This window comes from Phasianus colchicus, chromosome 2, assembly GCF_987193195.1.
Source record: "Phasianus colchicus chromosome 2, bPhaCol1.hap1.1, whole genome shotgun sequence".
Taxonomy (NCBI): domain Eukaryota; kingdom Metazoa; phylum Chordata; class Aves; order Galliformes; family Phasianidae; genus Phasianus; species Phasianus colchicus.
In genome coordinates this window covers 58208748-58228452 of record NC_143437.1, presented here as the reverse complement: position 1 = coordinate 58228452, position 19705 = coordinate 58208748, and the positions used below count along the sequence as shown (strand labels likewise).

The following is a 19705-nucleotide window of genomic DNA, read 5'->3' as shown; positions in this document are numbered from 1 at the left end:
TCACTAGGGTCTCCACCTGATTGCCTCTATTACCTTTTCAAATATCATTGACTGGCTTGACAGCTACTTCAGTCAATTCCCTTAAGGCTTTGGGGCACATCTCACTGGAACCCCCAGAAAGTTCAAGTTCCTCAGGAACTTCTCAGGAAGTCGTGAACCAAATCATTGCTTATAGTGGGAAGGACATTGTTCCCCCAGACTCCACCTTCTAAACTTCCACTTAAAGGTGCATGAAGAGCAGTTGCCAGTAAAAACCAAGACAAGAAATTGAGTACTCTATGCCCTAAGGAAGTATTCCTAAGAAATTCATCTTCTTGACTCCTTTATCTTTGAGGGAAGATTCCCAGAGGACTTTGTTGCGCCACCTGAAAAGTTAGAATATGGCTTTCTAAAGTTTTGCATTCTGATTTTATTGTGTGATGTCTCTCATAAGTATGAGCTCCATCATGGCATGATCAATACAGCCCAAGCAGTATCTAATCCTGATGTCACCAATCAGTTAACTTACATTGGTTAGCAACAGATCCAGCATCACATTCCCCTGGTAGGGCTGTGCTGTTCTCACAAAGTAGCAAAATTGTTTCTGAGATGTTCTTAGCAATACCAGAAAAGGCATTTGCAGAGAGATCAATAGAAAGAAGAGCTAAACTCACCTAACTGGTAAAGTGACAATCTGACATTACAGTACTTCTTCTCAGAAAGTAGCTAAAGCCCAAGAAATGCTCTCTTTTCTGTGGCTGGTTCTTATATGAGCCTAGAGTTCCTCTACCCTAGTTCCTCTCTTCTGGTCACATGGGGAGCACAAGTGTAAATAATTTGCCTATGCTCCCTGGTCCTACTAATCCCTCACTGGGTGCTCAATCACCAGTTCAAGCTGTGACCAAACAGCTCCCCTGTAGGGTGTCTGTTACATGGCTCAGGAATTTATCCTTAATGCATTCCAGGAGCCTCCTGGATTATCTACAGCTTGCTGTATTTCTTTTCCAGAGGATGACAGGGTGGTTGAAGTCCCCCAGTAGGGGGAATGCTTGTGTTTGTGATGTCTCCTGTGGCTGAAGGTAAAAGGCTTCAACAAGTAGCCTGTGATAGGCATCAAGCACAAGGCTCCTTTCTTTTTTTTTTTTTTTTCCTTCTTTTTTTTTTTTCCTCCTTTGTCTCGGTCTTTAACTCTCATCCATAAGCTTTTGACTTACTCATGGTCATTCTTCTGAGACAGCTCTTCACGCTATTTCTTTATTGATATAGAAGGCAATGCCTCCTCTCTTCTTTCCTTGCCTGTCAGCTGGTAGCCACTCCTATCCAGGTTTCAATGACAGCAACAGAAGAAGCTGAGCATAGAAGCTGCTGTGTAGTGTTGTCTGTTAGCTGTCTCTGTTTTCTGCATTCGGGGCATGCTTTGAAAGAGGAAGCAAAGTTGAAATAACTTAGTATTACTTGTACAGTTCAATAATGTATATTTTTTGTGTAGGTGGAGGTCTTCTGTTCTATGCTTTACTGGAGTATAATGCATCTAGATAGATAAATAACCCTATTGTCAAGAGATTTATTTAAACTCCTTATCACAAAAGGGGTTTTTCTTCTTCTGCATGAGCAGAATGCCTGAACATTCTGCATTTCCTGACAGTTATAAAAGTTACGCAGAAGACAACATTGAGAAACTCCTCTCCCACACTGAACAACTTAGATGGTTTCTCTTAAACGGACCATTATTAATTGTTTTCAGAAATATTTCAGAAGATTGATTCATGCATAAAAATGCTTTTAGTCAAGGATTTTCTCTGCTTAAAAAGCTTTATAATTTTCTTCTTGAAGAAAGATCTTTAATTACATTGAAGCAATAGAGTGGAATTTATGCATATATTCTAATTATGTACCAGTAAAACTGAAAAGCTCTTCGTTAAAATCACGTGGAGAAAAATCAGAGACATGCCAGAACTTCATTACTGAGAACTTAAGAGGAATTGTGTGGTGGCTTATTATCAGCTTTACCTAAATAGAAGGGCACTCTACCTATTGCATATGTCGACACAATCTTTTAGATTAAAAAACAGATTGATTCTGAGAAAACAGAAGAGGATACAAATTAGCACAGTTAATTAACCCGAAGAAATTAATTCAACATAGTGATAATAGCACCTTGTTACCTATTTAGTAGACAAGTGTAATAATAAACATGTTTTTTTCTAATTTAAATTTGTGTATGCATAGATACATATATGGAGCATACAAGATGAAAGATCAAGGTTAGTTCAACCACAACCTAATTAAATCTAAGTGATCACCAGATTTTATAATTAGTTCATATAATAGTTAATAAGAACTACATGCTTATAGCATGAACAGAATATATGCCACACTTTCTGTTTAAACATAAGCCTTTATGATGAAGCAGAGTTTTCCCATGCTGTAAACAAGAACAGCTGGTGCACAGGCTGTCTTACAACACACTGTAATAACAACACAATAGACTTATTGTTAGTTGTATGTTTGTGTATAAAGAAGTTATTCATGTTTTAAACACAGAATTGCTGAGCACTTCTTGCCAAATTGCAGACCCTCATCAACAATTCCCTTGAAGTCACAAGTACTTTACTTTTTACTTTTTAGTGTTAGTCCATATTATGATAAAGTATACAAGGTCTTATGAGAAGGGTGGGTTTATTCAATATGCAGCTGCTGACTGCAAATTGGTAGGAGGGAACTGAATAAATTTTAATTTGATCAGATCAGGAGGATAATAGTAGAAGGTAGAAATGAGAAAGAAAATAACAGTGTCTCCTTATAGTGAATTTGTTTGTTGAAACTCACATATGGCCAACTCCTGCAATTCATCCTTTGCTATCAAGTTCCTTTATATTATAACTCTTCCCATAAAAATAAATAAAAAATAGAAAGGATTTTGCTGCATATTCTAAGTGAACCAGCTCATTAAACATGAAGAAATGTGAACAGTGATTTGATCCTGGAAATTTCACAACTTGACTTCTTGTAGTTGTATAAAACATCTAGCTAATTATTTGTTAGATAAAAAAAAAATAGCATGCATATCTCTCCAAGATTAAACAACATACATAATTTCTTAACATTTTCAATATTTCATTTTTACTTCTATCAGTAACTATTTGCAATGACAGGTATTAATTACATTTTTAGGATGACTTTGATGTAGGTCACATATGAATGGAAGGGACTTCCTCTCTCATCAGACCTAGTCTTGTTACAGACAAAAGTCTCATGTAATCTCCTACTTAAACAGATCTAATTTGATTTTAAACTCTTACAATTCTTATCTAAACAACTCCTATGAGAAAACAACAACAAAAAACAACAAAAAGCCACATTGTTATTTCTAGTTCATCACAGAATCAAAGGATCACAGAATTGTAGGGACAGGAAGGGACCTCCAGAGACTATCTACACCAACATTTCTGCAAAAGCAGATTCCCTACAGTAGGTTACAAAGGCAAGTGCCCAGGCAGGTTTTGAATACCTCCAGAGGAGACTCCACAGCCTCTCTTGTCAGCTTGTTTGGATGCCTTGTAACCCTCAAAGTAGAAAAGCTTTTCCTTGTGTTCATATGGAACTTTTTGTGTTCCAGCTTGTGCCCATTGCCTCTTGTTCTGTTGCTGGGGCACCAAAAACACCCTCATCGATTTGTCTCCTGCCCATTAGATATTTATAAGCATTGATAAGTTTCTTCCCCCCAGTCTTCTCCAGGTTGTACAGTACAAAGTTTCTCAGTCTTTCCTCATAAAGGAGATGTTCCAGGCCCCTGTCTCTCTTGAACTGAGGAGTCCAGAACTGAACCCAGTACTCCAGATGTGTCCTCATTTTGGCAGAGTAGAGGAGGAAAAGAAAATCCTTTCATCTTCTGGCCAAGTTCTTTTTAGTACTCCCCAGGATAACATTGGTTTTCTTTTACACAGGGACAAATTGCTGATTCATGGTGAACTTGTTATCCACCAAAACACCTAAGTCCTTCTCCACTCTCCAGCAGGTCAGACCCTAATCTGTACTACTGCATGCAGTTATCACTCCCTAGGTGTAGAACTCTACACCTGCATTTGCTGAACCTTATAAGGTTCTTATCTGACCAGTTCCCCAGGTCCTCTGAATCCTTCCCATTTGTCTCACTGAATAGCAGCATGGCTTTCTGTTGTATTAGCTACTCCTTCCTGCTTTGTATCTCTAGCAAACTTGCCAAGAGTGCATTCTATCCCTTCATCTAAGTCATTTATGAAGATGTTAAACGAGACTGGACCAAATACAGATTTCTGGGGAACACTGCTAGCTACAGGCCTCCAACTAGACTCTGTGCTGCTGGCCTCAAGTTGTGCCCACTGTAACAGAAATTAGCTGTGTACTTTGACGCTAAAACTATTTTTTTTTTTTTCTGAGAAATACTAATATTTTCAGAGAAATCAGCCATAAAGCTTTTTAGCTTTTGTGTCTTTTTTTTTTTTTTTTCATGAAAGAAATTAGTAACCTTTAAACTGTTCCTATAAATTCATCTAATAATCTTTAGTCCTGTTTCATTTTAAATTATCTTGAATATGAGTTATCAAAACTGTATACAGTATCTCACGAGTTCTGTCAGATCTTGAACAATGTTGTCAATCTTATCTTCTTTTATAGAAAATATTTGAGACATAGAAAAGTGCATTTTAATTTTTCGTGATTTCATCATCTTTGTGAATCATAGACATCCTGTGATTGACTATTATGTATAAGTTTCTCACCTTTTCAGTTGTATTCTGCAAATGACACTTTTTCTGTAGACATTGTTAGTCCCAGATATATAACACTGCACTTCTATCCCAGTTTCTACAATCTCTGTCTTCAAGGTCAAAATCTATTTCTCTTGTAAGATATATAAAGTCTTAGTATATTTTCGTTACCTTGATAATTTTCAGTTTTACAGCTTAAAAATCATTTCAATAGCTATATAAATGATACATATGTAATAATAGTCATACTTCATTTATTCCATTCAAATTATAACTCTTTAATGTTACATACACATATCTGGCTAACATTTCAAGAAAAAATAGACATACTTTTTGTTGTTGTTTGCTTTTAAAGAGGCTGATACCTTTTACAACAGAGCAGGTTTTTGAGCAAGAAACTGATGGCTTCATGACAAATAACAGCCAGAATTTTTTAGTTTGTCCTTGTATGGAAAGAAAATATATATAAAGTTCAAACATATATTCAAGGAATCACGGAATACTTAAGACCAGAAGAGGCCTCTGGAGATCATCTGGTCCAATCCTCTTGCTCAGTGTTCAGATGGCTTTTGAAGATCTCTGAGGGAGGGAAACACCACAATCTCCAAAACTTCTCTGGCTAACTAACCCCAGTGATCCATCACCTGCAAGTGCAAGGTGCATCATTTGTGCTGGGGAAATCCCAGTTATGTATACAGACTTGGAAAAGAACTCATGTGTGCAACCCTCTAGGGAAGGACTTAAGTGTTCTGGCAGAAAAAAAGCTTGAAATGAGTAATCAGTATGCTCTTGCAGCCCAGAAAACCAGCTGTGTCCTGGGCTGCATCAAAAGAGAGGTGGTAAGCAGGGCAAGGGAGGTGATTGTCTCCCTTTATTTTCAATTGTGAGGCCCCATCTGGAGTACTGTATCCAGATCTGGACCCACCCAGTACTAGAAAAATGTGGAGTTGCTGGGGAGAGGCTCAGAGGAGAACCACGAAGATAATCAGAAGGCTGGAGCACCTCTCCTATGAAGCAAGGTTAAAAGAGCCAGAGTTGTTCAGCTTAGAAAAGGCTTAAGGGAGATAGAATTGCAGCCTTTCAGTATTTAAAAGGAGTTTATAAACAGGAAGGAGAGTGACTTATTATGCAGTCTGATAGCAATTGGAAAAGGGAAAATGGTTTAAAACTAAAAAAGGGAAAGTTTAAATGTTTGAATGAATTTTTTTACTCAGAGGTTGGTGAGATATTGAAACAGGTTGCCCAGAGACGTTGTGGATACTCTGTCCCTGGAGGTGTTCAAGGCCAGACTGGACAGAACCCAGGGCAACATGAGATAGTGGTTGTCTACCCTGCCCATGGCAAAGGGGTTTGAGTTAGGTGATCTTTAAGATCCCTTTCAACCCAAGCCATTCTTTGATTCTATGATATTTAGACAGAATTTCTTTTGTTCCATTTTGTGCCCAGTGTTTCTTGTTATAGCACTGGGTACCACTCAAAATAGCCAGGCTCCATCATCTTTGCAGTCTCCCTTCAGGTATTTTAACAAATTAATTAATTCTACCCTGGGCCTCCTGTAGGCTGAAGTGTTCCAGACACTCTACTCCCTTGTCCAGCCTGTTTATGAAGATGCTGAGCAAGACTGGACCCAGTATTGATCCTTGGGATACTGTGTTTGCTACTGGCCTCCAACTAGACTTTCTGCCACTGACTACCCTCTAGGTTCAGCCAGTTTTTGATCCATCTCACTGTCTGCTCTTCCATCCCATACCTCAATACCTTTTCTCTGAGTACCTTAGTTTATTGAGGTCCAGGAAGATATTATCCATTAATCTGGTGATCCTTCCTAGGAATCAAAGTGAAGCCTTGGGCTGTTGTTCCCCTGGGTCTTCTTTGTTGTTCTTAAAGATAGGAGTGACATTTGATTTCCTTAGTCTTGGACCCAGTTGCCATGATCAGGCAAAGATATAGAGTGGCCTCACAACCACATCTGCCTGTTTCCTCAGCATTCACGCTCATGGGTGCATTCTCTCAAGGCCTATGAAGTTATGAAAATCCAATTTGCTCAAGTTCTCCCTGACCTGATCCTCTTCTGTACAAGGTACATCTTCCTTCATCCAGGCTTTCATCCTGGACTCTGAGACCTGGGATTCCCAAAGGCTAGTCTTCCTGTTAAGACTAAGAGAAAGAGGGCATTCAGTATCTCAGTCTTATCAATGCCCTGGGTAACAAGGTTTCCTGTTTCCTTCAGGGGAGGGCTCACACTTCTCCTAGTCTTTCTTTTGTCACTGCGGTACTTGTAGAAGCTCTTTTAGTTGCCCTTGATGTCTCCGGCCTGATTCAATTCTGAGCTTTCTTTTTCCTAACTTGATCCCTGGCTGCTTGAACAGTGTCTTTGCATTCCTCCCAGGTTACCTATTGTTGCTTCTGTCTTCTTTTTGTGTTTAAGTTTGGCCAAGAACACCTTGTTGGTCCATGCAGGCCTCCTGGTACTTTTTCCAGACTTCCTGTTTGTTGAGATGAGCTGCTTCTCAGCTTATTTTATCAAGAATTCCAACTGTGATTATCATAGTCATAGTGGGACTGGAATTATGTGTTAATATGTTTCTCACAAAGTATTTTCTGATAGAAATAGACAAAGCTGAACAAGTAACACTACATACTGAGATCAGCTTAGGAATGAAAAGAGAGAAATTAAGAACTAATGTGCATCTGCTGCTCTACTAGGAAAACATTTAAATAACCCTCACTTTTCCCAATCAGAAATTGTTAGCTGCAGCCAAGAGGAAAATGGGTTGAAAAGAATTATAGTGTACATGGAGACAATGTTCCATGTAAACAAAAGAATCGGGGAAAAAAGTCCTGTTTATGCAGCCAAGACATAGCATTCTTTTGTCTGTCAGATAAACTCAATTTCTCAGATTTTTGATAAGATTTCTCATTATTAATTTGTAATAAAAGGAAAGAAGGTTTCTTTGGTATCTGCAGAAAATCTATAATGAAATGTTAAAGTAAATTGTGACTTACTTAGCACAAGCACAGCAGAGTGTAAGTATCCCTATTGTCTGCATCATAGTTTCTCACAGCAAGCTACTGAAAGGAGTAAATCATAAATGCTGAAAATACAATGCAACTAACTCAACTCTCTTTTTATAGACAGGAGCCAGGAAAATATTTATTTCTACTAAAAATAGTTGTGTTGGTATAGGTCGTACAATTTCTATTTGCTCCAGAATCTGTTTGAGCCTTCTGAAGTGATTTTATAAAGCAAATGCTTTTCTCCTCTTCAAAAATTTCTGTGTCTTCTGCTCTCACTACTCACTGCTCAGCAAGTGCTGTTCACCTGTAATGCTCATAATAAATAGACCTGACTAAAATCCTTTCTCTGAAGAGTGCTAGAGGTTAGAAATAAGAATTCCCCAGAACTCTTTCTGACTTCACACAAAATGATCCTTGGGTTCACTGCATCTTGACATAAAGGTAAAAGTTCGGCTGTTCCCGTAAATCTACTGATTCAGTTACAATACTTAAATATATTTTTAAATCCTATAATTGCAAGCAAAAGATCTAGAAACTTTCATTTTAGAGAGAGGCTGAATATTCTCTTTGCTTTAAAGCAATGCAGTGCTCAAACACAGTAAAAAATAAAATAAAATACTAGAACATTTTATTCAAAACATGGAAACAATATGGAAGTTAGTAAAAAATTAATATTCTTATATATAACAGTTTCGTGAATGTTCAATCTTATCCCACTGAGATTTTCTTATTTCAAAAATAAGATTATTTTCTTTTTGTCCTGAAGAAATGTGTATGAGTTGCTACTATACAGGCTAAATATAGGACTTCTTGTCTGACCTAGGCTAGATGCACTTCAGTGCTGATTGTTGCTTAAAATATTGAGCTGCAAGTATAGCCTGAGTTTGTAGACATCTATCATTGTCCCACATAAAAAGATGAACCCCCTGTTTAGAAATAGAGGATGTTTCCAATGTATCCCAGTCCTCCGCAGAGATGTCTACTGCCTTGGAAACCTGCATTTCTTCAGTTTGCTACTTTCTCTGCTGAGTAGATGATTAGGAAATTATTATTTCCTTCACTCCAGTCATTACGTGTTTATCTCTTGGCACACTGTTTAAGAAATCGTCAGGCTACTGAAAAGCACTAAAAAAAAATTGTAGATGGTCAAGGAACTGAGTTTCTCGGGTCATACTGTGCCTTGAGTCACCAGAAGTAATTCACTATGAAAGACAGGCTGTCATTTGGTAGCCAGGGGTCTTCTTTACAGTGTTATTGCTTTGCTGATACTTGCTAAAACAAATACCATCAGCCTGAAGTTGGGATTTCAAGCAGGCATAAGTGGGCCCCCAAAACACAGTGCGATATCAGTGTTACATCTTGTGTTACTGTTTCTTCTGCCAAATTACATGACTAGAGTAACCTGGAAAAGAACATGTACTTCTCAGGAGAGGAAGGGATTCCAGCACTAGCAAATGATCTGTGCTTCTGAAGTGTTGTAAAAGTGCCTCAAGAAAGAAACCAGACATAATTTGCTCTTCAGGCACTGATACCTCCAAAGCACATCTCTCTGTCCCATGTCCTTGTAAATCCTGCAACAGGGACACAAGTCTTCCAGGAATTTCTGCTGACTGATGGAAACCTGTACATGTTCTAGCAGTTTGTTAGCATGGAATTAGAGACCTTAGGGAATATGATAAAAAGAGCAAGATAGTATGTCCTGAGTCTAGGCTTCTGGTTCAGAATAGCAGCAAGGTCTCCAGGGAAGATTGGTAAATGTGTGGGAAGCATCCCACAAACAGATTTTTGAACTTACTGCATGTGTGGGCAGCTATTCACTATGTCTTATGTTAGATGCTGAATAAAATTAATCTTTTTCTTCAACTTTTACAGGACCTCGTCTTCTCTGAGCACGTACAACAGTAGGATCATACATATCGTTGTGATAAGGACTTGGAAATGGTCGTGCTTTGACATAAATCATTCTGAAGTGCAGAAAATCCAACTAGAATATGGATAAGTGACATGTATGTTCCATTGTGCTGAGGAACATATTTTACAAGTGAGGGTACAGCAGAAAGTTATCAACTAGGGTACAAATATTATTTCCTTAATCTAGCCAGTCTAGTTAATATGCTGCCTGTTAAAATGAGAAGAAAGAAAAACATCTAGTGGCTTCAGGACAGAAGGAGAGACAGAAAAGATGGAGAAAAGACTCCAGGGTCAAATAAGGAAAGTGGAAGAAGTATAAGTTCAGAGGATGTTATGGATAGTATTTTCCTCATGGAACAAACTCAGCAAGCAGCAGGTGAGCAAAGGTGTTAGAAATGCTTAATCTTACCGGAACTATGAGGGTGAAAAAGATTACTCATTTGCCTTCTATAGCTCATAAAGTGTTATTGGTATTATTATAATACTTTATAAACATTTTATAACCCTCTTTGGAACAGGGTTATAAAGTTTATGTCATCAAATCAATATCACTATCAGCTGTGGTGGACCATAAAACTTTGTATTTAGGTCACTCCAAAAGTAATGCCTCCTCTTTCATTATGTTGGCCCACAACATCAGGAGAAGGTGTTGGCAGTATGGCAGTAGAGGGTTAACCTTCTTGCCAATATTCTATCTTGTTGCTGTGTGACAGATGGCAGCAGTGGGGCAGTCTGACAAAATGGCCTCTGACATGGAAGTGTGGATGAAGCAAAGGTGTGCTATTAAATTCCGCTGTGAAGAAAAAAAATTCCATTGACATTCATCTGCAGTCCAAGAAAGACAGGAAACTTTTAGAAAGAGTCTAGCAGAAAAACACAAATATGATGAAGGGCCTGGAGTATCTCCCTTATGAGGAAAGGCTGAGAGACTTGAGACTTATCAGCCAGGAAAGTAGAAGACTGAGGGAAAGAAGCTTATCAATGCTTATAAATATCTAATGGGCAGGAGACAAGTGATGAGGCCATTCCCTTTTTTTTTTGTGCTGCCCAGCAACAGAACAAGAGGCAGTGGGCACAAGCTGGAACAGAGAAAGTTCCATATGAACACGAGGAAAAACTTTTTTACTTTGAGGGTTACAGGGCACCTGAACAAGCTGACGAGAGAGGCTGTGGAGTCTCCTCTGGAGGTATTCAAAACCTGCCTGGGCACTTGCCTTTGTAATCTACTATAGGGAATCTGCTTTAGCAGAAATATTGGTGTAGACAATCTCCTGAGGTGCCTTCTAACCCCTACAATTCTGTGACTCTGTAATAGCAAATGAGTACTAAATGTTAACAATGAAAGTAAGAATTGCTATGCAACTAATCTTGGTACAGAAGGGTGAGAAAGACTTGCTTGTTTGGCATTCCAAAAATCTTGGCATCACAAACATGGCTGATGTGTCTAATGCTGGTGTTATGTGACTATGAGAGCACAGTATATAGTGAACAGCCATCTCTTCTTTCAGTGAGTTATACTAGCCATGGATTCTTTTCCATGGATGTTGGAAGGAATGTATACCTACCTAAAGACCAGAACAGCTGGGCATGTTTCCCTATTAAACCTGATAATGTTGTCTTAGGTTTCACTATGGGGGGCAGAAATAACTGAGCCTAGCGTTATCTCCTGAAGATAGACTTTGGTGTATTGAAACTAGTAGCTCACTGTGGGAAAAGGAAACGGTACCATCAATAAACGTTAGTGTTGCAGTTCCTCTCAGCCAGGACTGTGAAGTCATATCAAGTTATGATATGCAGAGTTATCTCAGAAATTCAAAATATGAATGTGAATGAATGAGTCACCAAAATATTCTTGCTAGGACAGTCGTTGAAGTAGCTCTAGAAGAGCACTGTAAATGTACACATAGGCTTTTGTTTTTCAGTTGTTTAAGTGCAACACTAGTTACAAAATAAATCAACTTTCTGATAAAAACTGTCAGAAAGTAGCAGTAGGATGTGTCACAGTGTAGGTGAGATATTAGCTCATGACAGAAACTGAGTTAAAATGCATAGAAAACATGAGGGAACTAATATTTCTTAAAAACATGTTTCAGGCTAAAAGGAATCTAGTACCTGGTAACTGAAAAAATAATTAATATCTTTTGTTCAGACCAGAATTGCAGCAATTTCCCAAGCAAACCACTGTAGCTCAAGTGATATATAGAAAATGATATAATTCCGTGCTTTATACGTTAACTAGAATTAAGAAAGGAATATTTGAAAGTTTTGAACTGGTAGAACAGGAAAAATCACTTATTAAGTGTATTAATATTTTCATCCTGAGCAATGAATCTTGAAAATGACAGCGGTTTGTCAAAATAATTAGTCCATTTACTTTTCAGACGTGAATATATACATATCTTCCCAAAGTAATCCTTGCTTGCTACTCAGATACCCAAATGTTCATATCTATATTTTCTAAATAATAGTTTTTCTTTACCCTTTATCAGGCAAGGCAAAAAAATAAAATAAAATAAAAAAATCACTGCTTTAATTATGCTGCTTATAACTGCCAATGATCTTACATTGTTCTTAATAAGAGAGTTGTATCAGGTTCACATGTATCACAGGGATAAATTAATGCTGAATTTTCTGTATTTTTGACAGCTAATTTCTTTATGATATATTTTCATTTATGTTATCAACCACTCAGGATATTGGTTTATAAAAAGTAGTAGGCCTGGTGATTTGGGGTATTATACCATTATCAGGCTTATTTTATCATTTCTTTATATCTGTGGGTAGTTATCTACGTGCATTTTTTCACAGATTTTTTTATTTCCTTCACTGGTAACAACAGTGTCAGTTAATCAAAAAAGATTTTTTTGCTATCTTTTGCAAATCCCCTGTGGTTTCTGCTGTGACACTGTTGTACAGATCAAGAGTTTTAGTTTAGTACTTTAACAACCCTGCACACAAAGCCCTCCAAAAACCCTGATGTCAAACCATACTAAAGAAAACTGTGAAACTAGTTAATTGTACTGAGGCACAGTTAGTCTATGCTTAGGTCATACAAAGAGGAAAGTATTTCTCAGTTCTTGTCAAGGTTCTGAGTGCAGCCCGCTGTCAGCACAAGCTCTAATGTGACTTGGCCACATAACCTCAAGTCAGACTGTGGTGACCCTTTGTGAGCTGTGAAGAACTCCCCTAGTTACTGACTGCACAAGGAAGAAATAAGCAAGGTTGAATGATTTCCCGGTAAATCTCTGATTCCCTCTCAAATTTTTTTTTATTTGTGAGATTTGTGTCATTTATTTATTAATGAGATTTAGGCTGCCTGAATAGCTCTTACTGGGGGCTAAATCTAGGACAGACTATAGTAGAAGTATGCAGCAGCAGGTATTGATAGTATATGGCAAACACAATGTATTCTACAGTAATTTACTGTGGTGTTAAATACACACATTCAAAGAAAATCCCTCAAAGATCTGAGCTATTAAAAATATGCTTTACCGAAATTCAGGATTTCTTTCTCTTTTCCTGCCTCTTGTTTATCTTACTCATCCTCATTCATTAGTCCTCCACGATAAATACTGTCTCTTGTTAAAGCTACACTTTTTACTGCCTTCAGTCTTCATGCTGGAAGACACTATTCTCAATGATGTAAATGAGTTAATGTCCATAGGGTTTGATTCAAGTTTTTTGGTGCAGGATTTCCATTCATTCCAGCATGACATGATGCCTGGAGGGCACTGCAACTCAAGGACTTCTTCATCATCCCCTTCATCTTGACAATATGAGCCTTCCATTATACAGTTGTGACCTACTTCTAACCCTTGACAAGGGGACACAAGGCTTCCTGGGACATCCTTTATACTGAGATGAGCCAACTCAGGTCACTGTCCTACTGTATGCAGACTGAAAGCTTATGCATGGTATTATATCATTGTCAGGGAGAAGCAAGAAGGTGATGCTCTGCAAGGCAAACCTGAAGCTGAGGACAGCATCAAGGCAGAGGGGGCAGTGACCTCATTGACAAGAGCATGTGAGTGAGGGGAGCAGAAAAAGCCTGGTAACAGTACTATACAGCCTAATAATTGCCAAATAGGTCTGTAGTGACAGGATATGTCTGGGACTAGGACAGAAAGTCAAATGTTTGGCCCAAGGAGATATGCACAAGCATACCTCCACCATGTCTCAGGCAGAGAACCAGGATAAGAAGCTGAGCTTTAGCCCTGCTCCCAGCAGAATTGGGAAAGGCTCCCAGGGAGGCTTCTCACAGTTCTCCTCAAGGATTCTGCCAAATTAAATCCAATCCTTCATCCAGAAAGCCAAATTGGACAGATGAGGATGCATGTAGTTCCAACAGTGTCCAGCTGCCCTGGTTATTAAATGATTTTGTCTGTTTTGGAGTGTGAATGCATTTTGTGCTAGCTCAGAAGTTAGGAATACTAACTGGACAGTGTTGTATGTGTATGAATACCCTGCATAACAGGACATCTTAAGTATCATTTCAATATTCTCTACCATAACTATAAGGAATCAGTAATCTTCTCTCATAAGTTTGAGACAGAGCCTAATTTATGTTTTAACATATTCAGGTTTTTTTTTTGTTTGTTTATATTTAACCATCTGATCTGGGAAACTTTAAGTGATTTCACAAAAAATAGATTAATCTTGACAAATTCCTGGTGAGATTTTGTTACAGTTATGTATACTTTTGTTTTACTCGTGCATTAAAACATAAAACTATGAGACAGTTGTCTAAACTACTCAGCTCCCTAAAGTTTGGAAATACAAGAAATTTTCAAGGATCTTTTCAGTTTTTTCCATTTTGGTCAGGAAAACTTACCATCAACAGCATTATGAGAGCTCTTAATAATATGGATAGTTTTTATATTTATAAACATTAATGGATGTGATTTTCATTAAAGGCAGTACTTAACATGCATCAAGTAACTGTATATAGACATGCATTGCTCTGAAAGTAATGTTTTTTATTTATTTCCATGGATGCTAGAGCAGATTCAGCAAGCGTGATAACACTGTTTGATACAACTACTTCTCAGTTATAAAACACTGTTTTTCAGCATAGTCACCACCATTACCTATGCATTTTCATCACCAATGTACAAGACGAGTCTTCATACCACACTTGTTAATATCTGCATGGTCGTCCATAACATGGCTTGTCTTTCAATGTCGCTGTTGTCACTGCTGAAACACTCCACCCACTGCCTCATTGTGTTCACATGCACTGTTTGGTCTCCATAAACGTTCAGCAAGAGTCAATGAATGTCAACGGGTGCCATTTTTTCCACACAGATGAATTCAATTAAGCGCCTCTGTTTCATATGCACTTCCTCGTCAGATGCCATTTTGTCAGACTACCTCTCTGCTACCATCAGTTGCTCAGAACAAAATGAGACAGAATACTGGCAAGAAGGTTCACCCTGTGCTGCCATAACACTAACATCTGTTTATGATGTTGTAGGTCAACATATTAAAATAAGAGGCATTACTTTTGTTGCAGACCTTGTATATCATCAGAAAATTAAAACCATATATAGCAACTGTTAGAAGCCTGTTTGTATGTATACACTTAAAATTGTCATTTAAGTGTTATATTGAATGATATTAAAGCACGATGCATGGTTTTAATATTCATTTCAGATGTATTTTAAGACTTTATTGTCTCATATTCCAGAAACAGAAACAGTATGTCAAATACCTCATTATCCATTTGTAAAAAGAACTATTTTATAAAAGCTGTAATTGGATAAAAAGATATAAAATACAAGTTTTGAAACAAGTTATAAAGGGAATGGTTTGCACTACATTAATTCTAATCCACCAAGGAGACTTATTTTTTTTTACATTTCAATTTATGCAACTCTTTTTATTTTTCTACAAGATCATTAAAAGTATCATATTCTTTTAATAACAATAAGCATGCCATTCAAATGTGATAAAAATCACAGACAGAAACGTTGATTGGATGAGATGCTCTATTAGTCAAACCTTCTGCCTGATGCAGCAGTTTTGTCGGCATAAGATCAGGTCAGCTACAGCTTTTTCCAGGTTCTTTATTTTCCAGCTCTTGATTGTCGTCAGGTCTCTCTGAACTGAAAGTCTACCAGTTTTTGTGTCCAATGTCTCACCGAGTCCAGTGTCATCTGCAAATCTGCTTTGATTAATGAGTTAAACATTATAAGACAGTTTCAATCTATTGGTTATTTTCCTACCAGATGCTTTCTGCTCTTCTGAACATATAGTTACCAGCCTTACATAAAACAAACCTAGGAATGTATTTTTTTTTTATCTTAGCCAAGCTGTCAAGCTAAATCTTGATGAGACATGATCTGTAAGACATTCAGTTTCTTGCTGGTAAAGATAGAAAAAGATCAACAGTTTCATTAACATAGTTCTTTTCCATGCGCCTGTTTCTTCCTATGTTTTATTGGGTCTGGATATCTGGAACATGCAAATTATGCTACCATACTCTGTGAAGAGTTCTGCAGGAAACAGATAGTCAGGTATAACTATAATGAGCACATTTAGAGCTCATATCATAGACTAACTTTATTTCATTAAAATCATTTTCCAGCTACAAGTAATACTGCGTAGTTATCAATAAAGATTCCATGATTATATAATTCTAAATTTAATTTTTTTTTTTTTTTTTTTTTGCGCTACAGAAATATGGACTTCTACATTTACATCAGTAACCCTTTACATCTTAACTGAAAATGATCTAATGCCAACAACATACTTACAAATCCACAATGTTTTACTATTTTATGAAGTACTGTTTGCTGTACATTTTTTTCTGTAACTTACTAGTGTAAGTGTAATTTCAAAAGCAAATTAAAGAGTTTATCAAACAAATTATTGCAGATAAAAATCTTTCAGTTTAGAAAGAAATAGAGTTAATGCCTCTATTTTTGAGGGTTTAAACTCGTAATAGTCTACTGAAGTGATCCTTGCTCTTAGATTGCTGCATCAACTTACTTTTGGTGGTCTTTGAATGTGACGTCACTGTGAAGAGAAATATCACCTAAGCAACCTTATAATGCTAAAAAACCTGTAGCTGAAATGTGTAGAAGGAAACAGAAAGGGCACTGTCTGGAATTTTTATTTGTCAGATATCGCCCATCTGTTTCTCTCCCTACCTTCATGTTTTGCAGTAATTTTCTTTTTTTTTTCTTTTTTTTCTTTTTTTTTAGGATGACAAGTCAGTATAATTCTACAGAATTGGTTTAATCTTCTGTTTTATTATCATTATTTAATTTTTATTTTTTTATAATTCATTAACAGCTGGCAGGAAAACACAAAACCCACAGTGATGATTCAGCCAAACAATCCTCGTCTCCTTTAGATGAGAGGCAAAGTTATACTTCAGGGCAAAATTAGTAGATACTAACTCTTCTTATTAATCAGTTCTAACAATTTTTGCAGTTTCTCACATGCAACAGATCTCCCAAGTAAATGAATAATACAGACTATTTTTTAAACATTCTAAAACTGAAAAGATTATGTATCATTTGAGATTAAGTTCTAGATTTAAAAAAAATATATATATGCAATTTAAAATAGCAGCAGAGTCAGAAAAAAACAAAAGAAAGTTATTAGAAGTCAAGAAATGAGTGGCTCTTACAAATATTACACAGAATCCATTATCAGGCAAGACCATGACTCCTATCTGTTCCTTATGCCCATAACTGTGATGTGTTAATAGATAAGCACTTGGCTTTGTTAAAGTTAATAAAAAATAATGGCAGTAGATGGGTTAGGTACATGAGATTCATAGTCCAACTAATTACAGGGGTGGTGAGCAAGGCAAAATGAAAGGTTTAAAACAAGAGAGTACTGAAATAAAACCGAGCTCCATTCTAATGCCATTTGTATCTCTTAAATTGTAACAACTCTGCCCTTGACTCTAGCCTCCTCCAGATGCAGTCACTACTGCTGTCATTCCTCATATCCCTTCTTATCAAATTATCATATTTACATCTCCTCTGTTTCCTTGGCCTAGATCTACTTTTTCTTGTTTTTTTTTTTTTTTAAATTTGTTTTCTTTTCTTTCCCTTTTTAGTTTTTTTTTTTATTATTATTATTATTATTTTTTTTTAATTATGTCCTGACTTGCAGCTCTTTGCATCTGCTAGAATACTAGCCTGTAAACTGAAAATACTCAATTACTCCAGCAGCAAAAGTTCTCAGGAGAATGCTTTCCCACCAGTGTTAGATTCCCACTTATGTCCCCTTCGATTTTGAACTTGATTGCCTGTTTTGATCCTGATTCAGCCCTGACTCTTGTCTTCCCCTTCCTTAATACCTGCTTTGAATGAGCAGAACTCTGGCATTAGGGTATCAATTGTTCTTCCTGATGTTAGTCCAAACCACTGATCACATCTCACCTTGCCCTTAAAATGGGTTAAATCTTTTATTGTTGTGATTCACATATTTCAGCTCCTCCTAAATGCTGTATCTGATTCTTCTACCTTTATACATAATTTTACTTTTATTTACTTTGCCCTTTGATTACATTCCTCTTAGGAACATAGGACAGAGTTGCACAGGTCATAAAATTCATTTATCCTGTCTTTTCCTGCCAAGTGTATCATAGAACTACTTTCATAAATCTGCCAACTTATATCTTTAAATAAATTTTCTCCTCTTCTTCTAAGAGAAGGTTTTTTTTGCACCTACTGATTAGAAACTATTCTCCAGCCTGATTTATATCTTGCTTACGCCTGTTTCCTTTTGTGACAATTCCATCTATTATCACTGGTATATTTAGAACTGTCTCACATCTTTCAGTTTTCATTTTACTAGGTTAAACAAATCAAAGTTTCCTAATATTTATATCTGAGATATATCTCCATTCCCCGAAAGTCTTCTATTCTGTTTGAGTCTGAATTCATTCTTCTTGAACATGGGTGATCACAACTGCCTATGATATCCAATGTGGTATGTAATAGTACAACAGTATTAATTTTCATATCTTAATGGGAAATGTTTCATCTGATCCTAAGCTTTATGTATCCTAGACACTAGCTTATTTCACAGATCTATCATTCTGGTGACTCAAAAATGCTTTGTGAGTCATGCTCACTCAGGAATCTCACCTGGTTAGAGTCTCTATTGTTAATTTTCATAAGAAGAAGTTACTGTTACTCAGTATGTGCATGATGTTGAATCTTGTATTACTGAGTATCAGCATTCTCTGATTTTCTGTTACTTCAGTCATCAAGAACAAAAATTGTACACATTTATTATCCTCTGCAATATTCTCAGCAAAACTCATTAAAAAACCCTCTCATTTTTAATGCAAAGATCATGAAGATATTAAATGGTGTTTGTCCCTGGATAAGCCATTACCTGATTTGACTCACCCTTCTTTCACCCAGTGATTCTCACCTCATCCAGTGTTAGAGCTGAAAAACTTCATACCAATCTCTCATGGCACTAAATGCACCAACAGTTTCTTCATCCCATTTCTATGGGTTTGACTGCTTGTGCTCAAGGCCTCCTGTTAACTAATGTGGCTATGTGTTAGGCCATAGTGACAGAGATATGCAATGGGAGATACCTTGTTGGGGTTTTGCATGGGTGATACACTTAAGCCTTTGCTCTTCGTCTCTGCCTGTGATCTGCCTGCTTTGTTTTGCAATGACCCTGATCTACAGGGTTTGCTTCCTGGCTTGACTTCAGAACTGTCTCCTTGCTATGAACCAGACTGGAGATCTGGACTGTTGGCTGTTCCTAGTTATTTTCACCAGACCTGCTCTAGTTTCATTTGGGTGCTGTGGAATTGAGCCCTGTTAGTGAGACCAATGCCCTGTCTGTGGTGTTATCTTCACTTTCCAATATTCTCCTTTTCAGGAGCGAGGACCTACTTACTGCTGCTTGACTGCTGCTCAGAATTTTACAGTACAAAATTATTTCCAGATGTTGATTTAAGCTAGTAGGTTATCCTAACATATCTTGCCTTTCCATGTTCTCATACAATTACACTTCGCAGCTCTGGTGTATGGTTATAGAGGTGTTAATGTTGGCTCTGAATG

General features: G+C 37.1%; 1 pseudogene; it reads right to left on the bottom strand.

The window, feature by feature from the left end:
• LOC116243137 (vesicular inhibitory amino acid transporter-like) overlaps positions 1–727 on the bottom strand; it is a 30209-nt pseudogene extending 29482 nt beyond the window's left edge.
• Between the last annotated feature and the right edge of the window lie 18978 nt (positions 728–19705).